This window comes from Etheostoma spectabile, chromosome 13 (assembly GCF_008692095.1).
Source record: "Etheostoma spectabile isolate EspeVRDwgs_2016 chromosome 13, UIUC_Espe_1.0, whole genome shotgun sequence".
Taxonomy (NCBI): domain Eukaryota; kingdom Metazoa; phylum Chordata; class Actinopteri; order Perciformes; family Percidae; genus Etheostoma; species Etheostoma spectabile.
The window spans coordinates 30,442,841-30,450,509 of record NC_045745.1 but is presented as its reverse complement, the minus strand read 5'-3'; the positions used below and the strand labels follow the sequence as shown (position 1 = coordinate 30,450,509).

At 40.4% G+C, this 7,669-nt stretch overlaps 1 long non-coding RNA gene across 1 annotated transcript in view; it reads right to left on the bottom strand.

The window, feature by feature from the left end:
• Positions 1-7,024, bottom strand: part of LOC116699976 (uncharacterized) — an 8,553-nt gene extending 1,529 nt beyond the window's left edge. The window contains exons 1-2 of the long non-coding RNA XR_004334542.1: positions 7,014-7,024; positions 6,024-6,034 (exon numbers count right to left, since the gene is read on the bottom strand). This is a non-coding gene — a long non-coding RNA (uncharacterized LOC116699976). The remainder of the gene's footprint in view (positions 1-6,023; positions 6,035-7,013) is intronic.
• Between the last annotated feature and the right edge of the window lie 645 nt (positions 7,025-7,669).

The window sequence follows — 7,669 nt, the reverse complement described above, 5'->3', positions numbered from 1 at the left end:
ATTGATTCCACACAACACTCTTTGGCAAGTACAAATTTCTACTTTCATTAATTTTCTTATTCAATTTTATAGCATTTGAAAAAAACAAATTGAAGTGGTTTTGAAATAGTATTGAGTAAAAGTCGACATATTCCAGTTTGTGATTATCCATCAACATCCATTCCTTTAATTTTAGTCTAAATAATTCCTAATTTCTGCTTTTCTAACTCAAACATTAGGTATAATTTCCTATAAATTAGTTTTATTGACCATAAATTCCAAAAATAACTGGAAAACTAAAGTTAGTGTTACATAGTGTTGGAAACGTGAAAAGAAAAGTGACAAAGATTCAAAAAAGCGTCAAAAGTGATGAAAAAAGGAATAAAAACTTAAGAAAAAGTAAAAAACATTGACAAAAAGCGTCAACAAAAGTGTTGATTTTCAATTTTGACAGGTAGACAACACAAGGGTTAATGTCAAACATATACATACGGAAGGCACGGTGGATCAGGAGCTTCATATGTAAGCGTATCTTAAATGTTGTTGAGGTTTTTTCTCTCTTTTTTTTAAATAGGCAGATTTTTTTGAAATGTTGGATCCATATTAAGTATATTTCTGAACATTTCAAGTTTTGGGGGGTGGGGGGGGTATTAAAACAATAATGTGGCGGGTCCCCTCCAGTGACTCTGAGGACCCCCTAGGGGCCGCGAACCCCCTGTTGAAGATCTCTGAAATCAGCTCCAGCTTCAGAAAGGTGACACTGCGGTGTGTTTTTTACACCTAGCTAAATCCTAACCACGGAGGGGGCGCTATCATTTAAACAAAAGGGGTAAATATTATTCGCAAAATAAGCAATCAAGTCCATATTGTGTATGATTTTGGTTACCTTTATTGTACCTTGTCACAGTAAAAAAAATAAAAAAAATGCATCTACCTTAATTATAATTAATGGCCGATTTAATTCACCTGGCGAGCATGCAAAGTAACCCAAAACAAACGCACCCAAACATGGTTATGTTCAGGAAAAGATCATGTTTAGGGTTAAAATGGACCCTTTTAGCCAGAAAGTCCCCCGAAGACTAACTTCGTTGCACACTGGGTGAACATGGGAGGAGTTTGCTCCCAGTGGTTCCTCCAGCAGCGTCCAGTCAGGAACAGTCACCTGGGAACTCGGACAGCCCTGGTAATCCCTGATGGGACCGCAGAGACGGGACTGATCGAGAGGACTGGTTACCCGGGACAGAGAGGCTGAGTGGACTGGTGTCTTGCTTTGAGAATAAACCAGCTGAGAAGCTGAACCCAAGCAGACTGAGGAGTAGACTCCCAGAATGCTGTTCAGACACCAGAGGAGGACAAAAACACACTTCCTCAACTCCCTCTACAGATGTCAACAACCACTGCCTTGCTAAGCGGTGCGTGTGCGTATGTGTGTGTGTGTGTGTGTGTAAAATGTTCAGGCTCCTTGTGCTTTATGTGTATTTTTGGCTGCATTACATTACACACATCACGTCTCTGTGTTGTTGCCTTGGTGATGTTTTATTCTGCTGTTGATTATATAAGAAGTAGCCTATAAGGGTTTTATTATTATTATTATTATTTTTAAATTGATGTAGCTTAATAAGCTTGTTGCACTTGCTGCTGTGCCTGTCTGAGTGTTGTCTTTTTTTCTGGTTAATTGTAGTAAGGCTACACTAAGAGGCTCTGTAGGAAGGCAATTATGTATTTCTAACTGATAATCAGATGTAGCCTTTGCACAGGCTGCAAAGTGCTGTCTATTGAAAAGGAATGGATTGTTGTACAGACAAGAGGGGTTATGTTGCTGATGTTCCACTAGTGGGTACGCTGACATTAAATGCAATTCACTTTGTAGCCTCAAATACTTTAGTAAGAAAATAATAATAAATAATAATAATTTAACAGTAGTATCATATATCATCATACTTTCCCGTTTTACTTTTAAATTAGGATTTATTACACAAGTTTCTTCTTAAGTAAAGTTTCTTTAAAGTTATTCTACTTGAGTACGATATTTTACTCTTTCCATGTCTGGCTTTTATTCCTAGCTTATTTATTTCTCTTCTCTAACTTGATTTCGGTGTTCTTGAAATTTCTGAGCTTAGTGACTGTCCAAATCTTTAACTGGAAAAAATAAGCCTTTTTTTATGTAACCGTGCGTTACATACAAATGTAACGTACTTTATAACGTTTATAAAAGTATGTTACCGGAGAGTGAGTGGAGGGATTTCAACCTCTTCTAACACTGTGCAATAGTTTCTTTTCAGTCAAACAATCCCTAATTCAATATCTTTTGAGCTGCTGCTTGGAAGTGATCATACAGTATATGATCCTTTCTGATTGTCATACACTGCACTGTACTGCTAATGTTACTGCGTGTTTGTACATTTGTTTTTCCACTGAACGTGGTACCAAAGATGACCCTTTTCTTCTATTTCTTAGTTTCTCTGTTGGTAGCAGGGAGCTACAACGTCCCATTGTGTGTAGTGAGTTGACTGCACCATTAGATGGCTGCTGTGTGCTGTCCTGTGTCCTTTGCATCCTGCTTTATCTGTCCTTTCACCTCATCCTGTGTCAGCTGTTCCTTTCCTCATTTGCTTTCTTCTGTGAAAAGATATGAATGCGTCCCTGCCCTCAATACAAATCAATTGTAGGATACCGTTAAAATGCCTAATGATGGATTACTTGCTTAGATTAGTCATCTAGCTAAATGATGCGATGCATGACGGTCAGTGGGACAGGATCAGACAGGCTCTGTTTCCCTCACGTGAACGTTTGAAACATTGCTCGGGACAAGACGGCAATTAACAGCACAGGGCGCGGGGACACAGCCGACATCAGGGCAGGACAGGAAAGGACACCTAACGATACAAGACCTTCATTACACGGGACAAGACACTAAATTACACCTTCTCACTATATTACACTCTTTCTCATGGACCGCCAAGCCGGGAGCCTGGAGAAGACAGCGTGCAAGGCTTTGTGGCCTGAAAGAGAAGCAGAGGAAGCTGAGTGAAACACCTCTGTGGCCTTTTGTGTTGGATGGAGTTCTTTTTTCTTAAGCTAAATGGTAACATAAAAAATTAAAACCAAAATGACAATGCTAACATGCTGGTTTTTAGCAGGTATAGCGTTGACTAGGTTCACCATCTTAGGTGCTAAGATTGGCCAATTAGCACTTAACGTGAAGTATAGCTGAGGCTGATGGAAATGTCTTGAGTTTTACAGGTTCATGAATGTGTGCAGGATGAAAAGTCAGGGAGTTACCAGTCATTAGGGTTCATCCTCTGAGCACCATGAATATCTGCACCAGATTGCAACCGAATCCATGGATTAGTTGTTGTGCTATAACAAGTCTGGACCAAAGTGGTGGACCCACGGTCCGGCATTGCCATCGAGCCACAAAAGGGGGATATCATATTGGTGGTGATCACAAATGCGATAACACAAAAGCAAGGAGAAACCAATAAAAGTGATTGGCATGCTTTGCAGCCCGCTCATTGATCGCTGGCTGCAGATGAATTCCCAGCTGAGCCTCTGGGCTAATCAAACTCCTCGCTTCACATATTCCACAGACTGTGTGCTGCGGCAAAGGCCGCTGTTATTGGCACCGCATCGCTTCCAAACAGCTGCACTTTGTGAAGGGCAAGACTTCTGTCTCTGCAGGAGGAAGCAAATATTTGCTCATAAAACTCACACTTTCATATTTTAATTCTTTTATTTATTATAAGGATCGCCTAGACGACCAGCTATTCTTCCTGGGGTCCAAAACAACGTTACGTACAAAACAAGAATGAAAGCCAATGGACTGTTGTCCTTGTAAGGATTTTGTGAGGAATAAAACATTAATTAGAAGGTAGAATTAAAGTGTCATCTTAAGCATTATAACAGACACACACCACACACCCCACACACACACACACACACACACACACACACACATAAAAGTGGCTGTTTTTGCAGTCTACCAAAAAATACCTTTGAGATGCGTTGTGGACAACAATATTTTGTAATGTTTTACAATTCTTCGCAATGTGAGACCTTGCAGCTTTAATGAAGCAATGAAGTGTAATGTGGCTGTAAAACAGGCCTGCAGTGTGTACGGGAGGGTTGCTACTCTTGCACAGCTGTCCAGTGTGAGCTTTATGTAAAAAGAACTGTACACTAAGTGTTTTAACTGATGAGGGTACTTAATGAAATATTTAACAGGCTATTAAAATCTGTGGTTTGTCACAAAATGTTGTCCATCAAGGACCCACAATGCTCTATTAGTTCCCCCATGAACTCTGACGCTGTCCGTGGTCCTGAGCGCTGCATCATAAATTCCACACCACCGGGGGTCAGTAGGGGGCTTGGCACTGACAGCGCGAGAGCCACAGTGAGCAATTGAGAAGCAATGGATAACATGAATATAATGTGTCATTAATCAAATCAATCCCCGGGTGGATGATTTGCACAGAATAAATGTAATATATTGAGCATGACAAAGACAGATCTGGATGGAACACTTGCTCAAAATCATCAATTACAGTTGGTGCGGCTTGGAAGTGACCCAAGAACGGATTATACTTCTTTCAGACAGAAGCAGCACACACACGACAGGGGGAAATACTCGCCGGTAGCACCATCAGAGCAGACCACACGTACAGATTTGATCTTAAATTTCTCTATTAAACATGTCAATAGACAACAGAAATACAGGCTGTGTACAGGCTTCACGGGGAGGCGATGGGCATCAAGACACTACTGACTTGTGTCATAAAATGGAAACTGAACAGCACTATTATACCGGTGAAAGGAATAGATTGGAATATAAGTGGTGGCATCAGGGCTATCTTGATTTGGTCTTGAGACTTCAAATATTTAACAGAAACCCTGTGTTATAAACTGAAAAAATAGCGCATTTAACAGACAGTGAGTTGAGTAGCATTCTGGGAATTGTAGGATCCATCCCCTTTTGGAAGCTTGACCTATACTACTGACTAAGTTAAGATTTCTCGGCCTCTGCTCTACCAAGTTTGACCATTCTCATTTTCTCACTTTCTCATATAAGTCCCCCAAATCCATCCTTTGCCCTACTTAAGCCTTTGTTTTCCGGGTATGTAGTTGCTCTAGCAGGGTAAAAGAATGCCTTAACAAGAAAGCAAGAGGGACTGCTAAACGTGTAATAATATAGGCGTTATAGAGGCGTCTGAAATACTGTTGTCGCACTGTTGCCTGCTCTGGAGGAGACTACTAGAACTGTTGGGTCCTTGTAAATTCTGGAGTGTGGTCTAGACCTACTCTATCTGTAAAGTGTCTCGAGATAACTCTTGTTATGAATTGATACTATAAATTAAATTGAATTGAATTGAATTGTTGTCAGTTGATCTCCAAAATGACAGGGACTAAGTTTTGAAATAGATGGGTGTGCATTTTTACTTTTTCATGTCATTGTGTTGAAGAGGTTCCTTTCCAGCTTCCTCTAATTAAAGTTAGAAATTAAAAACAACCAGCATGACGTTTTCACCTGGCAGTGACAGTTTGTAAATTAACAGCGGTGTGTGAATGAATTCTTTTCAGCTAATGAGTAAATCATCTGTTCTCTCTGTGTTGTGGCTGAAAGAGCATAGCATGCTTGCTGCGTTGCCAAAGAACATAATTGACCAACAAACTTGTGGATGTATAAGAATGATCCTTTTTAGTGTACGTGCCCTTCCTCCCTCTTAACTTTGTCCTCCATTGACTCGGTGGCATTTACACAAAAACTTTAATTTTGCTGCAGCTAACGTCTGCGAATGGATGTCAAAAAACGGACTCATGCCATGCACACAGAGCTCCTTTACTTAATCAAGCAGGTCGACCCAGGAGATGAAGGAGAGGATGAAGACATTTATTTCTCCAGCAGCATATTATTTTTGCTGTATTGACTGGCAAGGTAGCAATTGGGCCGAGAAAGGGAAAAAAAAGAGTGCACTTGAGATGCCTTAAGAATATGTCGACACAATGGGAATGCATAAGAAGCCCATAGTAGATAGATAGATCTTTACTTTAAATTTGTCTTTGCCCCCGCCCTCACCACTCTGTAGTAAAAGACCCTTCACTAATCGACAGGTTCTCAGAACACTGAAACTATGTATTGATTCAGCAGCTAAAAAGGCGTTTTCAATTCACATACCTTTTTTTTTTTAAAACAGCTTTCCCTGCACTTTTTACTCCACCAGTTCCATTAACCTCCCCCTGCCCTCTGGCACCCATCACCCCTCTCACTGTCTGTTAACCCTGTCCACTTTATTCTCTTCCCATCACTTCTGGTTCAGTTGAGATGTGATCATTACTTCTCCGTCCGTCTTTAGGCAGGATTGTGCGGCAACACAAATACCAGTGTAATGCGTGTTGTAAAAATGTAAAATCAGCGGTGGTAGTATCCACAGGACAGTAACATCCACTTTAACAAGCCTGTTCAAACTGTTATAGGTTCAGTTGGCAGCGGTGATGCCGCGTACAAACAAATAATCCAAGTCTGTTAAAAAAAAAAAAGCACATAAAAAATCCCACCAGATTTTGAGCATGGCAAACCTGAAAAGATGATGAGGCAGCTTATACACATGTTGAACATGTCAAACTGGCATGAAAAGAGCTTTCACAAAGAGGAGGAAGGAGCAGAAGAAAATGAAAAAGGGGGGGAATCATGGAGGGTGCACTTGTATGATTTCCTAAGCTTTTGTGTAATATAAATTATGAGGCATATCTATCTCTCCAGCATTGTTAAGTGCACCTCCTCGCTATCTGATCTGCAGGGCTGTGAGCAGTTTATTAAAAATGGAAGTCATTCTAAATGAGCCCGTAATGCTCAACCCTTTCAGAAAATCTTAATGGATCCCAGCCTATCTCTGACAAGGTTAAACGCTTCAGGAGACAGCGAGAAACGTTAACAGACTAGATTACGGAGAGAGATGAATACTAACCAGCACATAGATTCAACTGGAATATCAGACTCTATCATGAATGTACGTGTGAATGTATCAGCGTGTTTGAACAGAACATGTTGACTGCTTCCTGTAGCCTTCATGCTGTCGATCACTCATAATGTCTTATGTCTTGCACTGAATTATCACAAAACCACATTGGAACTCTTAGCTGAACCCACTGCAACTGTTTGTTTTCTCACTTTGCAGCGTGTTTTATCTAGATGCTGCACCAGAAAATTTCAATTACCAATACTGTGACTTCATTACTGTTTCCTCAACGGTACTTTTTTTCAATACCAGTTTAATAAAACAAAAAGAAATTACAACATTACGGCACAGTTACTTTTATTTCTTTTTCAGCTCCTACTACGTGAGCCGTGAGTTTTTCCCACATGTCTCTGCGACGTGTAACGTTAGACAGCCAATCACCAGCCTTGTTAGAGCTCGGTAGGATGAGCTGCATGCTCATTGGATCACTGATGCTGATGAGATTTACTCCTTACGTACTGAAATTGGGTATTGAATGACGACGCAGTTTTGAATACTCAATACTTTAGAAGCCATTGAGTCTAAAAAGTATTGAATTTGGTACCCAGCCCTAGTTGTCAAATTGGTGAAGTTTTTTTTTTTGAAGTTGCTGTGTGTGTTGAGCTCTGAAAGCCAGCTTGTGTTTTTCACAGAGCTGCTTTTTGAACGCTTTCACTTAAGCAGTGTTCTCAGCCCAG